Below are 16,479 nucleotides of genomic sequence, written 5' to 3' on the forward strand. Positions count from 1 at the left end.
GGACAAAGAGCGGCATGACTGAGGGTAGGTTGTGGCTTCCTGCTTTGTGGCAAATGAGCTAGTGGAGTCCAGGAGAAATCTCTGCATGAAGCTTCTTTCTGAACTCAGTTCACTGAAGAAGGAAGAACGGTATTAAGTACAAATAGGAAGGATGTGGTTGGCAATATTCTGTTCACTTACAGTATCTTTCCTTGCATGAATCATAACCAAGTACAGTAGAGTAGACTCATAGAGACTTTAAGAAACTACTCTCTTGGTCCTCCTGTTCCAAAATTACTTGGTAGCTTTACCCCGAATTTGCTTTTTCAAACCTGTTCTTTCCCATCTGAATGCATCTGTTTGCCCCTTTACCTACCACTGAGTATTCAGGAACTGGAAGAAGCAATATGGTGCAAAATGCACAGTGGTCTTATAACTGTTCAGCCACAGAGATGCATTACTGTGCTACTGCTATTCACACATGAGTTGGAACTAGCAAGCAGAGTGCATTTGAAAAAAGGGCAAGTGATGGATTTTGCTCGTATTCAGAAGACCACCCCAAGTCCTGTCTGTTAACCACATACTAGCTAAATCCAGTTTGAGGTCTGCTGGGGATCTATGCAGTGTACAAACCTTGTGGTATAAGGTACAAACCTCACACTCAGCTAAGGGTTTCCAGGCCTCTGACTGTTTCTGCAGACTTTGCAGGTGCTCCCAGCCATTTCAAGGCACACTCTGGCAGCAGAGAGCTGCTGAGTCCAGCAGTGTGACCTGCTGAAAGACATGAGCAGCCGGAGGGTGAGAAGACTCTGAGAGAGCCAAGAAAGCTCCTAGGGAGTGGTCGAGCTGAACTAACAAAATTCTTTCCCATGCACATGCCTAATACTTATAATAATAAAAAAACACTTTTTGGGGACTACTGAGGCATGGGAAAGCCAAACAAAATCTGCTTTGGATTTACTTTACTGAGTGGCACAGGAGTATCAGAGAGCCTGGTAAGCAAACTGGAGATTTAAATACTACAAAATTCCTGAGACTGAGATAAAGACGGACTTTTATTTTCCAAGAAGGGATGTGCTTGTGCAATGTTCATAGCAGTGGTGGATTTACACTCACTGACAGAGTGAAGCAATACGTCTCCCAGAACTAGTGGCATTACCACCTTTACTCAGCCCTTCCACCAGCTGCAGTGTCTCGGGAAAGTCCTTCTCATGAAGAAAACATCTCTGCAATGCCCAGCCCAGTCTCTCCATGCAGAGAAGTGCTGGGAATGGAGTGGCACACTCAAGTGGCTGAGCAAAGCAGCTTGAAAACCTTGCACCAGATGGGCTTCCGCTGAGCACTGCTCCTTGCAGCACAAACCCATCCTCTGCTGCAGCCAGCAGCTCAGCCCCGGGGTAGGCTGCACAGGTTGGTCAATTCCAAATTGCAGGAGCTGTTCTCACAGCCACGGACAGACAAAAAGCCCACGGTGACCTGAAGGACCAACAGCTGAAAGTTCTTGTGGGCCGTCACAATCACTGGGAAACAGTGCTCATCAGAAAGCTGTTTTGTGGAGAAAACATGTTCTTCAGTATGTTTCCCTCTTTTTCAGTTTAGGAGCAGATTTTGTAACATTCACACAGATATCCCCAGACAATCCATTTGCTTCATACAAACATATGTTGATTGTTTGACAGACACCATATTTTTGCTGATTGTGGCTTAGCTGGTGGTGCGGAGATACCTGAAGGAGATGGAGAGCAGAACTGGCAGCTGGAGACTGCTCTCTGCCTGTGCTCGAAGAGGAACAGTCCTTGAGACCTTGTCCTTGGGGCACTGCAGGTGCCTGGGGGAGGAAGGTTCCAGATGACAGGCTTTCCTTCCATCCTGCCTGGCCTTTCTGTCTGGGGTGTCTGCCTTCCCATGGGAACAGATTCAGACATGATGGGGAACATGATGTGGAGACATCTGAAACTGTTAAATCCAGTGATGTGCGAATATTGCTGGACTGCTTCCAGGCATGTTGTAGAACATCTGTGTACCACTGCACATAGCCAGGGCTGGGCTCTTACAGCTCAGGAATGATTCTTTCCTGGGGAAGGCAGCCTGCAAAGACCACTCAACTGAGGAGCAACTGGATGAAGAGAAGTGTCAGGAGGAGAGGGACAGCAGCGGTATTCAGTCACAGCCAATGTGGTTTAAAGGCACCAAACTACAGGTGAAAGGGACTTACTAGAGCTGTGTCTCAGGTTATCCAGAGACCCAGGAAGAATCCAGGCCACAGTTTGGTAATGTAAATCCAGCTTCAGAGCTCTTGTTAGATCAAAAATATTGCATCCTCTTCCTACAGGAATTAAAAGAGTAAGTTTAAAGTAGCACCGAGTGCTCTATCTACGAACTGGCCTGCTAATTTACTGTAGGAGTTTGACAGGCATACGGCACAGCAGCTTCTCTCCTCAGATGCTGTGTGAAAGCAAGATATAAAGCATCTCCAGAACAAGACTGCAGGGGGGGAAATAGCTGAACTGACAATGCATAACATCACATTTACAGAGTAAACAAGCTGGGGAGACAAAAGCAAATCTTCTCTCAAGTCTTTAGTTAAAAGAGTCTTTTTTACAGCATGCAGCTTTTATAGCATGCAGCTGTAGCACCACCATCGCACAGATGGGATTGGGAGATTTGAAACCAATGTTCCTTTTAAGAGTTTGCCATGTGCTCCCATTCTAGTAACACACAGTATCCACTGGATTACCAGCAGGCGAAGGCCTGTCACCAAATACATTTCCAGCAGCCGCATCCAGGGGCACGGAGATGCAGCACTGCCAGCATCAGGCTCCACTTGCAGCCCCAACTGCAAACCAGGTGCACAAACTCTGCCCATTATCTTTTCCTAAGGATGCTATCTGAGACAAAAAAGGGAGGGTTGTAGTACTTCAGTGCTCCAGATTTGCCTGCGCTGAAGCCAGCTCTGCCTGTATGAGGGGACAGACTGAGAATCCTATGCATGCACACACAGATGCATACACCCTTACTAAACTTTGCAGTCAGAAGCTGTCTTCAATGCCATTTTGCCTTCTTTGGTCTTGCTTTTTTCCCGCAAAAAAAGAAGTGGTTGCATGCAGAAATAGCACCTTGCCATGAAGGGGCTCTGGGGGCAACTATGCGATGTTGCAGTGCTGCTTTTCAGAGCATTGAGCTGGCAGTGCAGAAGAGGAGAGAAAGAAGGACTGAAGGAGAGAAACAGCTGCTTCATGATGCCAGGTCAGCTGGCGCTCCTCTTGTTCAGGTGTTAAACTCCCATACGTTGGCCTGGCCAAGGCTGTATGGATACACTGTGAAATTACGCTTAAGACGCTCAACACTAAGCTCATTCCTCTCCCAAGACGTGGAAAATTCAGTCTTGGATTGGAACCTGGTTTTTTTTTGTTGTTGTTGTTGTTTTGTTTTGTTTTTATTGGCAAAACACCCTGAAGCACAAACCTCCTAGCCCTCACACAAAGGTCCGCAGCGTTTCGGTAGCAGAGGGGTGGGTGAGGTGGGGGGGATTACGCGTTGCTGTTGTTCTGTTGAAAGTAGGTTTGTTTCTGTCTCATAAAGTATGCAAGAATTTTCCCATGCTCTGCTCCTGGCCAGCCCTGAACAGCATGCTTTGCACATTAGCAGCTGATGCTGGAATGTGGCGTTCCCAGGGCAACTATTAACCCCCCATGGAGCACCGCCAACCCCTCACCATTGTGCGGGGCCTGACTGAAGGCCGCTTTGTTGGGTGATGTAATGCCATGTATGCAAACTAAGCCAGGGGCACAAATGGCACTTGGAAACTGTTCCCTGACTTCAAAGGATGGGCTGCGTGACTCCCACTATGGCTGACTCCAGCCTGCACCATCCCGGCCATATTTCCAGTGCTGTCCCACCTGCCATCATTGCCCTGCGATGGCCCTGGCAGAAGCTGTACCTGCCTTGTTCACCCATATGTTCCCACCTGGGCCTCTGTGCCTCTGAGCACTGTGCCCTCAAGAGATTTGGCTTTCATATTGATTAGAGGCTTCAGCTCCCAAGAACCATGACTTGATGTAGACCTAATGCTGCGTAAATAGTAAAAATACATTTTTTCCATCTCTGAAGCTTTGCTGAGTTCTTCAGGCATTGAATACTGGGTGGGGAACTGGAGGTTTGCCACTAGCTTCAAAAAGAGAGCAATGCTGCTGTTACATCTAAAATCCATTTATTACATGGCTGTCTAAATTCAGTTTCGTAAAATATCAGAGCATATCAAGGACTGCAGGGACTAACCAAATCCTTACCAGCACCTTGGGTTTATGGAAAATCTCAGCATCAGACAACTCACAACATCCCAGATTGATTGAGAAACAACGGTAATGTGCCTGGTCTGCAAGACCACTTTCTGTTCTGAACAAGGGATTGGTAGAAGCATTTTGAAGGATACAAAACAAAACAAAACAGAAAAAGGAAAAGGAAAATTTGCGGTATTCAAAACATTATTTACAATGCACTTCTGTTGTGTAATAGCAAACCAATATCTAACTCCAATTAGGATGGAGAAGTTCTGACTGAGAACTGAAAGCACCCTAATTTCATATCTATTTGCAGACTGCACAGTACTTCAGTACTGACATCCTGTCCTAGTACATTTTGGCCTCGTTGTTCACAGATATATAGGGTGATGGAAAATGTATAAAGACATCACTGAGTTAAGTGTCTAATGTTTTGCTTCGTGTTTCTTAGTATACACAGCTTTTGGTACCAGGACTTTGTCAAACGATCTCAGACATTTCCTGTAGTACATCTGTAAGGCACACAAGTCAAGAATCATTATGATGTTTTTAACCAGGGCAAAATAAATACATAAAAGGACAAGTATTTTGGTCATACATCACTGTCGGTGACAGAACTGGGACAATAATCCAGTGCATGCAGACAGGAAGAACTCGTTTTAATTTCAGGGCCAGGGGGCCCCCCTCAGTCTCCTAGTTCACCTGCCTTAAGGAAGGTGATTTGATGATCACACAGTTCTTCTGATGGGAATGAAAAATGAATTACATAGTGTTCTTTGTAACAAATGAAACAACTAATACAAGCTAGAAAGCCAAGAAATTCAAAGATACTCATAACACAACCTTATGATGTGGAAATAGAAAGTGAATATAAGGCACATAACCTTAAGTTTGCCCATGTGTCCCTATCAAATTGAATTAGGAAGATTTCTGCTTCAGTTACCCAGCTCCCAAAAATGAAGATGTTGAGAACTCAGTGAGATTCAGTCCTGCTTGCCTTTAGGTTACACATTACTTTCTGTGGGAAGAGCTTAGCAGATCTAGTAGCGTGAATGGATGGGTTATAATGACAGTAATAACAAATGTCATGCACATTCCATGATTAGCTAGAAAAATGATGCTAGGGCTAAATAGGCATGTCTCATTCAGATGCATGTCACCAAGCCGGGCTCATCACCTAGGTACTGGATGCCATCTCTCCCTTTTTCTCCTTCTCCTATTGCTAAACATGCTAATCCTGTGCAGCAACCAAACATCATTATTGCAGGCTTGTCCAAAAATTATGCAGAGACAATTAGCCTCATTGAAAAAGGTATCAAAGACCTCACAGTATCATTCATCTGTCCCTCACTGTGCGCGCACACACACACAGAGGCATCCAAGGGATTTTAAACATAGCTAAAGACAGTGTTTTCATTAGTTCACTGTGAATGGCAGTGACTTCATGCATTAAAAACTCGGCACCTCCCCCTGTGGTGTAATGCCTGTGCCTGAGATGAATGGCTTTGCTACAGCTTTTTGTCCTGAAAGCCTAGGATAGAGATGCTCACCAGCCCCAAGGGAGGCTGCAGCTGAACGTGGCCTATTATGACCATGCTGGCAGCACCTATTGATTGCAAAAAGCAAGTGATAGCATCCTCACCAAAATAAACACAAGGATAAGGGGAATGCAGAGGAATACCTCGGCTTAGCTTCTCCTAAGGTGTACGTAGTCAGCAAGCTCTTTCCAGATTGCTTTACTAATATGGACAGCCACAGAGCTCCTGAGAAGTAGAAATGTCATCCCTCGTCTTCCTCCTTCATGTTGCAAAAGTTTAAAAAAGAAATATGAGGTGTGTTCAACCACAGCATTCACAAATGCAACTCTCAGCACCCAGACATCATGTGGGAACAGAAAAACTAAAAGTTGGGCGAGTGGATGCAGGAAGGATCCAGAAGTTTGCAGAAACTATGTAAGTAGTCTGAAATGGCTATAAAGTTTCTGCAGGGGGTTCCCTACAAAACGATATTATTAAATGAGTGGGTTTTGTTTTAAAAATGCTTTTCATCTATTTTGATATCAGCTTTTAAGACTACAATCCTATTCCCTGTATTTGTTATTTTCTTGTTCCCAAGCATTCAGTACATGTTTATGACAAATACATGCTGTGATATCGTCATGAGGGAATATCTGAACCACTACAGAGTCTGCTGTACTGAATCAGCCTACTGAATGAGACCCTAAGTTGCTTCACACTTTATCTTACTGAGAATTTGCCAACAAAGATGAAAAAAAAAAGAAAAAGAACCCACAATTCTGGAAAACGATTACGACCATAACTTGTCTTGGGAGACATGATGGTGCAGCCAGAGATCAACCAAGCTGTGGAAGCTGAGCCCTGGCATCAGCCGATGACTGTGCAATCCCATTGAAGTGCTTCCAGGCCCAAAAGCTTGCTCCCATTTTACAGCTGTAGGGGCTGTTACTGCTCTCTCAAAGCGCTTCTCCGGACCACCAAGGCTGCAACAATTTCACTGCTGCTTTCTTAAGAGCAGCAACTTCCACAGGATAGATCAATAGCCTGATCCAAGAGCAGTGGCCATGCAGAGATGTGCAGCCATTCTAAAACCTCAGCTCTTACGTTTGCTTGAAAATATAAATCAAAACTTTTCCCAATTCCATTATTGAAAATATTTACCTGCTCTGAAATAGGTTACTATCACCTCCTTAGCAGCCCTAGGAAAAATCGCTGTTAGACCAGATCAGTACATTTTCACAATGGGCTGCTTTTTGCTTTTTAAGAGTGAATTAGACCGGCCTGGAGCAGTGTCTGTGCATAGCCTTTAGGAATCCACAGTTGTTAATAATTAAACTAGACGCCATTTCCTAAAGGTGGACCTGCAACTGAAACGCGATCCATAGGTAGGCAGCAGGAACCAAGGCAAAGCCACTGTTCTTCTAATAAAGAATGATTACTGCCTTCAAGCATAATGCTTTTGACAGGCTGGTCTAAACTCTTGTTGGGGTCAGAAGGTTAATCTCGCAGCAGCTACAGGCCCCCTCGCTGCTGAGCGTGAACAATATGGTTAACATTTTTGGAACGGAGTTAAATTTCTTGGTAATTCCTGGCCCACACCTGACAGAAGCCGCACTCTTCTCTGCTTTTGGAACCTGCCATCTGGAAGATAACAAATTCTTATCTAGCCTGTTGATCTTTTCTTAAATCACTATGAATGTTTCCCACCGCTGACCAAAAGACCAGAAAACAGAGTTTACCCACCTGAAATAAACTCTGAGCTTTCCTGGGGCTAATTCCTTCAGATCTTAATGTGACTGCAAAACACAGGAATGTGTGACACAGCGGAGAGCTCTCAATGCCAGCAACATTCCTCGGGCTCATCACTGCAGCCATCACAGCTCTTTTTCCTGGGCTACCAAGTAAATGCAAATAAATCTTGACATCGTGTTTTTGTTCATTATCTGACCGTATTTGGCTTCATTCATCAGTTTATCCTCACGTAAGTTAATACAGGATGGATGACGTCGTTTAGCTTATGTTCCAACAAAGAAGGGATTACAATTTGCTTGAGCACCTACGGTGACTGTGCAATATTTACCTTTGGTAAATTAGCAACATCACGCAGATACAGGCAGTTTTACAGGGATCTCTGCCTGTCCTCATGAAGACTTCTGTCCTGTGCCGGGGGAACTCTGTAAACCAAAAGTATTCAGACAACAAGTGCTGTCTACAGCCCCAAGTCTTATCCAAATGTACACGAGTCTTACCATACCTTCTTGCATTTGGGCAAGCTTCTTCCTGGCCCCTAGATTCCAGTTAGGAACTTGAAGGAATCATGCCCAGGGTGTCAAATCCAAGCCCTTCTCTCATGTGACCTACAATTAACCAAGAAATTCCAAAGTTTCATTGCTAGCAATGCAGACCAAATAGCTATGGTACAGATCCACAGACAGTGAAGTCTTATTTACATACCTAAATTCTTTTAAATCACTGAGGTCAAGTGCCTACTCCGTAATGCATACCTGGGTTATTGTGAACTATTTATGCTGCTTAATTTTAGGTGAGGCAACCTGTAGGGTCACAGAAGGGAGAAAGGCCAGTTAGAGGTGGTATTTTCAGCTTCCTAGTAAAACTGGCTGCTGTGTCACATCCAGGGGAAGGGAAAAAGAATGTAAGCTAAGGAAAGGAAGGTGTAGATGGACCCCCAAAACTCTTCCAAAAGAGAAATGACGTGGCACATAAGGTTTGGTACTCTCCCTCCTCAGCAGCGTCTGTGTTGGCTGTGTTAGGAACACAGACAGAGTGATCTCTATCTGCAGTTACCCTGGTTATCTACTCCTGACTCCTGCCTCACACCAGATCCAGAAAACATACAGTTGCCCAGAGATTTCAGCCTTTTATTTCTGTGTGTTAGGTGCCACTTGATATGTTATTAAACCTAATTAACAGTGATTTCTGTTGAAAGGTTGCCTGCCCCCACAACATCTCCATCTTTAGAGTCCCTGCCACCCCTCCCGGTATCCTGTTGGGTAGGTCACCTTCAAGCAAGGTGCTTGAATTCAGCTGGCTCATAGTGAGAAAACTGGTTAATTTTCCCACAAGATTAATCCTCTTGCATATTTCTACTTATCTTGTAACTCTCTACAACATCAAAAGTGATGGAAAAAAGTATTTTTCATCTAAAAGCCAGTCAAACAACTGAAAAAAAAATCCAAGCGGAACAACAAACCATGCGGTGGGCGTTATAATATGCTAAGGACCTTACTATGGCATTTCTCAATGTCATAAAAAAGGGGAGCCCACAGCCTAAGACACCTGTCTGAACATGCTTTGGTAGTTGCTCAACCAACTTCTTCCAGCAGTTTGCTTTCCTGCTCATGTCTGCTTTGACCCAGTGCTATGTCTAAGGCACCGTCCAGAGCCCAGTGCATTACCTGAGAATGACACCCCTAGACACAATCTCCCCCCTCTAGAGTGCAGCTTTATCCCTGGAGATGACAAGGGATAACTCAAAAGAATTGCTTTCATTGCTATGTGGTGAGCATTTTCTTTTGCCATTTCACTGGAAGGAAGAGAAATAACAATTTTAAAAAGTAAGACTCAGTTCTTTATGGGGTCGTTTCCAAGTGACCGTGGATGTTTTCTTGTAGGGAAGAACAAAGAAAGAAAAAGCCCCAACAACTCAACAGTCGGCTCTGAACCACAAGATTGAAATTAATCAGTACCAGTAACAGTTTTTATGAGACATAACTAATACACACCTAGAATTAGAGAATGCTTTTTCAAGATTCTGAATACACTTTGGAAGCAACTGTAAGTGAACCAGGCTGACTTCTGTTTCTCATCTTTATTTGATGTATGATGACAAAAGGAGATAACCTCGGTATAAATAACATGATTTATTAAAAGCTGAAGAGATTGAGACATGTTTGCAATCATTGCAGATTAGGAACTCCTATGTGCGTATTTTTTATTACCTTAGGCTTTTCTTCACCCTCCCTCCCTTCACCTCCAGCTTCTACCTTGTCTTGAACTGCTGTCTTTCCTAAAGGACAGAAATGAACTCCACCAAGGATTGTGTTTCACAGCCACATTCTTTATTTACAAGGAGTTTTCAGTGCTCGAGACCTTTCATAAGATACCTCAGTTGTTTTTGTAATGTGATGAAATGTGATGAGGTGAGGCATAGTTGCCCCTTTCGTTCATTTACTTCAAAATATGATCTCTGGGTAGAATAAACCCCAAACCTAGGGTACTTTTCCTAATGTTGTCTCCTCTGTCACATCTCTTCCCTGCGGTCCTTCCTGGCTTTGCACAGGAGCTGGGATTTCACCCGAGTCCCTTGTTCACCACACAGGTAATGTGATGAGGAAGGCAGTGGGACACATACACCGTGGTAATTTTACCCTGAGCATGCTGGAGAGAACAAGAACATTTAAGGAATGTATCTGTATGGCAGAAGACAGTTTCTTGTGAAATCCAATAGGGTTTTAAGTCAGGTAGAGGCAATGCCTTTTCTTCATGTTTGGAACTGTTTTGCCTCGAGTAATGCAAGAATTAGAAACACATTTTAGTCAAAACTACTAAATTTGACCTACATTTGCACTGACACTGCTGTAAATTCAAATTATTTCACTCTAAAATCTTCATTTTCTAGAACACAGCTGACTTCTAATTGCTATTTTTACAACCCTTTGTTTACAGATTTCACCGGTTGTTTCCTGCCTTATTATATTCCACTCCTGCTGTCTAATTTCAAAGCTCTTGCTGCTTTGACACAGCATACCAGTGCTAATGCATAACTCATGCATTTACTAAATGGGCAGGAGAGAAAAACAGATGAGCAAGAACAGGCTAAGCACTTGACTATAATTACCTCTGAATAGGCTTAGGTTAGCAGCGATAATGGCAGAAATAGATTTTACACGTCAGGCTAAATTCATCCTGTGGGCAATTCAAATTATCTTTGTGCCATTACTTCATGGAAATATTCAATGTAGATGTAGCCTTTTTTTTTTCCCTCCCCTTCTATAGGTGATTTCTTATGTAAGAAGCAGGATGACACAGCACATAAGGGTATTTATTCTCGTCCCTTAAGCTTACAGCAGTGTATTTTCATTTTTGGCTTTCTCTCTGCTTTTCCCAGAGTTTTCTCACCCAAGCTCAAGATTTCCCAAGGTGGGGGAATCAGAAATGCTGCCTGGTGGCACGAGGTAGAGAAAGGCCAGCGCATTTGCAGGCGGTGGCCTGTGTTCAGACAATTGTTTCCTGCACGTAGGATTTTGGAGCTTGTGGAGCTGCTCCCAGGCACGTTTACCTCCTGATGTACTGCTGGCTCCCCCCTCGATCCCCCATCACAAACACCAGCTCTCCTTCGCTTGTGGGCACAAGGCACTCCGCAGGCAAGATTGCATCAGCCAAGATTGCACTTCTTTCACTTCCCAATTTGCTGAGGGGTGAATCCAAGGGAGCACATAAACACATTTTCAAAAAAAAAAAAAAAAAAAAAATCACAAAAAACCAAAATGATGAGGAAAGGACAGTGCTTTTGGCATGAAAGGCCCCAGTGATTTTGCAGAAGAATCTCCTGGTTCTGCTGCCTCTTTAACAATACTCTGATATTCTGTTAACTTCGGGCAGCCCCATCATTTGATCAAGGAAAGAACACAGAAATGCAAATGAAAAATACAAAAATGTAAAACAGAAACTCAGATGAAAAATAAAACCTGTAATTGGTATTTAAAAAAAAGAAAAAGAAAAAGAAAGAAAAAAAGTTTAACTAGGGAATATATTTCCAAAGTATTTTAAAAGTCATTTAGTTTTTGTAATCCAAACCTATTAGATGTTCCTATTGGACAGCGGTGTTACTGTTTACTTTTCCATTAGAAACACTTAAGCAAGAGAGGAAAAAAAAAAAAAGGAAAAAAAAATAGGGAAAGAATACTACAGAAATTAATTCCAAAAACAGCAAAAATAAGTACACAGCTGGAAGAATACAAAATGGAGAGCAAAGCCTGTGTGACACACACCATCTGTGTGAAAACGCATCATCATGTACAGCAGAGGCTATGACTCTGTTGGGGAAGAGTGCTTTTGGCAGGATTGTTGCCCATAGGGACCAAGAGAAGAAAACTTGCATGGAATAGACAGCAGGAAATATTTTTTCCTTAAGCAGTGAAGGGACAGTGTGAAGCATATGTTTGCCATGCAGGTTATTAATGCTGTGACTGAAGCACAAACACAGTGAGCACTAAGAAACCCCAGGCAGGGAATTAACAGCACTGACAAGGTCTCGAAGTTAACATAACCAAAATTCACAGTTCAAACCATAGAGCATGGTTAGATAAGTCAACTCCTTCAGTGTCATTACTGTAGCAAAAATTAACAGCGACCACTGGGGGAGAACTGTTGGAGATTATTACATTTTATGTGAAGTCATCAAAGTGGCACTACTGTGACCCCTTAAGCGAACTCATATCAGCAGCTTATGCACTTGGTGTGTGTTTAACTACAGATAACATCTTGCCAGAGCACCTGTACAGACAAATATCTATTGAACAGGTCCCATCAGAGAGTAGGCAATATAAACTCCCCGTGGCCAGCAGCCATGTCACCACCAGCTGTGATCTCAGAAGGCTGTGTAATGAATACAGGTTTGGGCGTGCACAGAGCTGGGGTTAGGAAATCTTGAAGCACAAAAGGTAGTGAGAAAGGGCTCTGGGAATGTGGTCAGAGTTCAAATAAAATCATGAGCCTATAATGATATTAGTGACTTAGGGTTACTGAAAGACTCAGCTTCTCTGTTCTGTTTTAGAACTCATATGGAGCGTATGATCACTTTAGTAAATGCAGTCCCACAGAGACACTGTCAGGGCTATGAGCTAGGCCAAATTTGACTTATGAGCCCATCCTCCTACTCAGATTGCTTATATGGTTTCCAAAGCTTCGCAGCACTATGGAGCACCATTAAGCAGCTGTTCTCAAAGACATGAGTGTGTATCTGTTTCAACAGCAAACGAAAGAAACACTCTCTGAGGAAGGACACCAGGACTCCTTGAGATTAAAGACACGATACATCCTGCCTGTAAAACAGCAGACAGAATAGGGTATAAAGCAATGTTTCATATTTCCTGGCAGTCACATGGCACAGGAGCCAGACCTGAACTACCCTCAACCATTGCTCCAGTGCCAACCCTTGGCCTTGCCTGCAGCACCACATGGTTGGTGCTCACTGCACAAAGCATTTGTTTTTCATTTAATGTAAACTAATGTCTCAAAACTCACTAATTATAACTACAGATTATACCCAACTTTTGGTATAGTAATGACTGATTATCATTAATAACATAACAAATACTGTTGTTAGCATCTAGGCTACCCTGCACGCAATTTTATTGGTGCTTGTTGTTTGCGTGCTATTATAGATAAATGTGGCATTTTAAAGTTGGAAAAAACACATTCTCTGTCCCAGAGCTCAAAATTAAACCTGATTTTGCAACGTTAATCATGAAAGCCTTGGTTTGATGAATACTCACAATGAAGCCATTGATAATTTTCTAGGAATAGGGAACGCCAGCAAAATCAAGCTCCAACGTGCACCGAAAACACACCAAAATAAGATTTTGCTTCAGCATGAATGCTAATAGAGAGCAGATTATTATCATCTCATGTGTAATGCCTAAGATGATGGTATATACAATGACAAATATTACAAACAAACAGTTATTACCCCTGCAAGAGTTGCATTGCGTTTGGAAAGTCTGAATAACGTGTACAGCAGGGATCTGGCTGATGTAAATGCAGAATGCAGAGCACTGAGAATGGCCTTTCACACAAGAAAGTCATGTAATTTTTTAAAAAGCTCCCTGACCGTCAGCTCATTGCAGCCACCGCTAGTTCAAATTTTAAGATTAATTTCATGCCCTCTTTTCTGTTAATATCCTGGAGACCAACCCTTTCTCTAATGAATAGCCGACCTATTATTCGTTGATTTGCCATTGATTTCTTCTCCTTACTTGCCAATGCTCTGCCTGTTGATTAAATGCTAGACATAAGAATGCCTCAAATTTCTGACTTCTGAGTCATCCTCTCATCACTTGAACAGCTTGAAGCCAGCTTCAGCTCCCTGAGATCATTAGTGAAAACTCCTTTTGTTTCCAGACACTACAAACATGCTTCTCCCCGAGCTTCAGCGCTGCTCGTGAACTAGAAAATAAATCGTACTAACAAAACTATTTCCTACATGCATTTTTCAGATTATCATAAGAAAAGGAAATGGATTCTTTTCCATGATTGTGAAGGCAAACCCCAGCTTTCCTTTTCACACTGTGAAATCCTTTCATCTACATGCAGTGCACTCAAGACCATGAGCAAAGACATCTGTTTATGCAAACTTTTGCTTGAAGTCCCTCTGACTTTAGCAAGACTCTGCATGAGACACACGCTAACAAAAGGAGCTCTATTTTCTCAATCAAAACTCTGCTTTATAAGAACTATTCCAGAAATCCTGCCTTTCCCCCCCTCCCACCCCCCCCCCCCCAGCTTTACAGAGAAAGCTGGACAAACTTGCTTATCTGCACTGCAGGTAGGAGAGCTGGAGTTGACATGTTCAATAGGCAAAGCAGTTTCCTTGGATCACAGATATCTTCAGACTCCAATGCTTTGATGTCCCCTTCAAAAACAAACAAGCTAATGCTATCTGCATTTTCCTGCAGTTCTGCTGTTTCTCAGAATGCAGCTTGTTTTCTCCAGGGTGACACATATGAGCTGTCTCGTAGGAGACCAGATACGCAGGATAATTACTAGCTTTGTAATTACAGTACCATACCTGACATACTGTACTATCTCCCATTATGACCATAGCGAGCCTGGGAGCTGCAGCTGACCCACACTACAAGCCCTTCCGCTTAGATTCCATGGGAAGGAAACTCAGGTGTGAGAGCATTAAGGTCACTGATGGGAACAAGGACAATAGGCCAAGGTGATGTGCCACGACATACAGAACGGACTCAACAGCCCACACACAGCCCTTTGCTCCTGCCATAGATGAAGGATCCTGTCACAGACAGCCATGCTATGATTTTGTAAGCAAGTGTAATGTTTTCTTTTTCAACTGATCAAAGCCCAGAAGCACGCAACAACCGTTCAGAGCTGTTTACTCCCATTTCCAGTTCTATGCCAGCTGTCAGGGCATGACAGAAAGCCCTACCATGAGCACCTCGCCGGCTTTGCTGCAGACTGCATGCATGGTGTTGGGCAAGTTAAGTAAGAACAAGTTCAACAACAGAGCTTAAATGCAGGCACCGGATTCTGTCCATTCTGGAAAGAAGGGAGGAGACCTAGGTGATGATATTACAAGATGCTGACTCTAGCACTGGATCATGCCCTGAGACTATCTAATCAGCAACAAAACAGACTGCTCTTCCAGCAAAAAAGCTTGAGCTTTCTGTGCTCTGGGTGAGCTGCGTCGGCTTAGTACTCTGAAGTGCTTCAGAGCTGTGCTGTGGCAAAGGGAGCAAAGGAGGCAGAGGACTGGAGATGGGAAGGAGTGAAAGAAAAGGACAGCCAGGCATCTTTCTATGGGCAGATGGGAAGGACAGCTGGAAGGACAGCTATATGAATCAATATGAAAGAGCCAGAGATGACACCGGCTTTCTTTCAGAAACTGACTGCGCTAACAAGCCGACACACAAGGAGGATGGGGTTTTTAACACAGATGCCACAGAGCACCTTCCTCCCAAACGTGTTCTTTCCTACCCAGTCAGTTGCGGGGGCTGTGCACAACGTGAAGCGTTTCCAGATCTGACCCTGGCTTTTCAACTGCACTTTTAAAACCACTTTATTTTAACCCCGCCGCCAGCACTGCACTGCCGCCCTGGCCACGGGAGAGCAGCCCGGAACTGCTTCTCATGCCCTGCTGGGATCGCTCTCCGTTCAAACCCATCTCCACGTGCTCTATGACAGCCGGTAACGCTCGCACACTGCACCGCCACAACACCCGCGGATAAAACCACGGCCGCACGCAGGCAAAACACCCCCGGCAACCACCGGACTGCCCGAGGCGACCAAAGGCCACAGACGCGGCCGCAGGGCAGCCCCGGCTGCAGGCGGGCGGAGCCGCGTTTCTCCCTCCCTGCCGCGCCCCAGCGGGCGTAACCGGGCGTTACCGACCGGACCGACCCCCAACACCTCCCTCAGCGGTAGAGTGCGGATCGACGGCGCCGCTAACCAATCAGAGACCGCTCCGCGAGCAAGTCCCGCCCACTGCCTGCCCGGCTCCGCCAATCCGCTCACGCGGCGGAGCGGTGGACGTGAGTGAGGATGGGGGAGCGCCGCGCGAGGTGTCCGCGTGCCGCCGCTCCACGTGGGCGCCCCCGCCGGAGAAGGGCGGGGCGGGACGGGACGGGACCCATGGCCCCGCCCCCTCCGCGCGGCCCCGCCCCTACCTCTGCTCCCCCGGCGGGGTACCGGGGGGAGCCCGGCGCTGAGCGCTGCCGGTCGGGGTGCCACCGCTCTCGGCTCGGCACGCGTCGGATGCAGCCCCAGACGGAACGGCGGAGCCCTGGGGGCGTCCCGCGGTGAGTGTGGGGGTCCCGCGCCCCCACCGCCTGGGGTTCCTCTCGCGGCACAGGGGACAAAGGACGGAGCCCGAGAGCGGGGCGGCCTCGGTGCGTGCTGAGGGCGGGCGTGGAGCCCCGCGGGCTGCCCCGAGCGCGGGGCTG

The 16,479-nt window shown here is 45.1% G+C and overlaps 1 protein-coding gene and 1 long non-coding RNA gene across 6 annotated transcripts in view; one reads left to right on the forward strand and one right to left on the reverse strand.

Moving 5' to 3' along the window:
• Positions 1-1,006: 1,006 nt before the first annotated feature.
• On the reverse strand, positions 1,007-9,015 carry LOC121110349. The gene is made up of 2 exons (XR_005858694.1): positions 8,031-9,015; positions 1,007-7,950 (listed from the first exon to the last, which is right to left on the reverse strand). It is a non-coding gene; the product is annotated as an uncharacterized LOC121110349 (long non-coding RNA).
• Positions 9,016-16,218: 7,203 nt separating this feature from the next.
• The window catches only part of FRMD1 (FERM domain containing 1), a 36,478-nt gene continuing 36,217 nt past the window's right edge, over positions 16,219-16,479 (forward strand). For all 5 annotated transcript variants that reach the window (XM_015284362.4, XM_015284361.4, XM_015284363.4 and 2 more), the window contains exon 1: positions 16,219-16,335. The gene's annotated coding sequence lies outside the window, so the exon portion shown is untranslated. The remainder of the gene's footprint in view (positions 16,336-16,479) is intronic.

This window comes from Gallus gallus, chromosome 3, assembly GCF_016699485.2.
Source record: "Gallus gallus isolate bGalGal1 chromosome 3, bGalGal1.mat.broiler.GRCg7b, whole genome shotgun sequence".
Taxonomy (NCBI): Eukaryota; Metazoa; Chordata; class Aves; order Galliformes; family Phasianidae; genus Gallus; species Gallus gallus.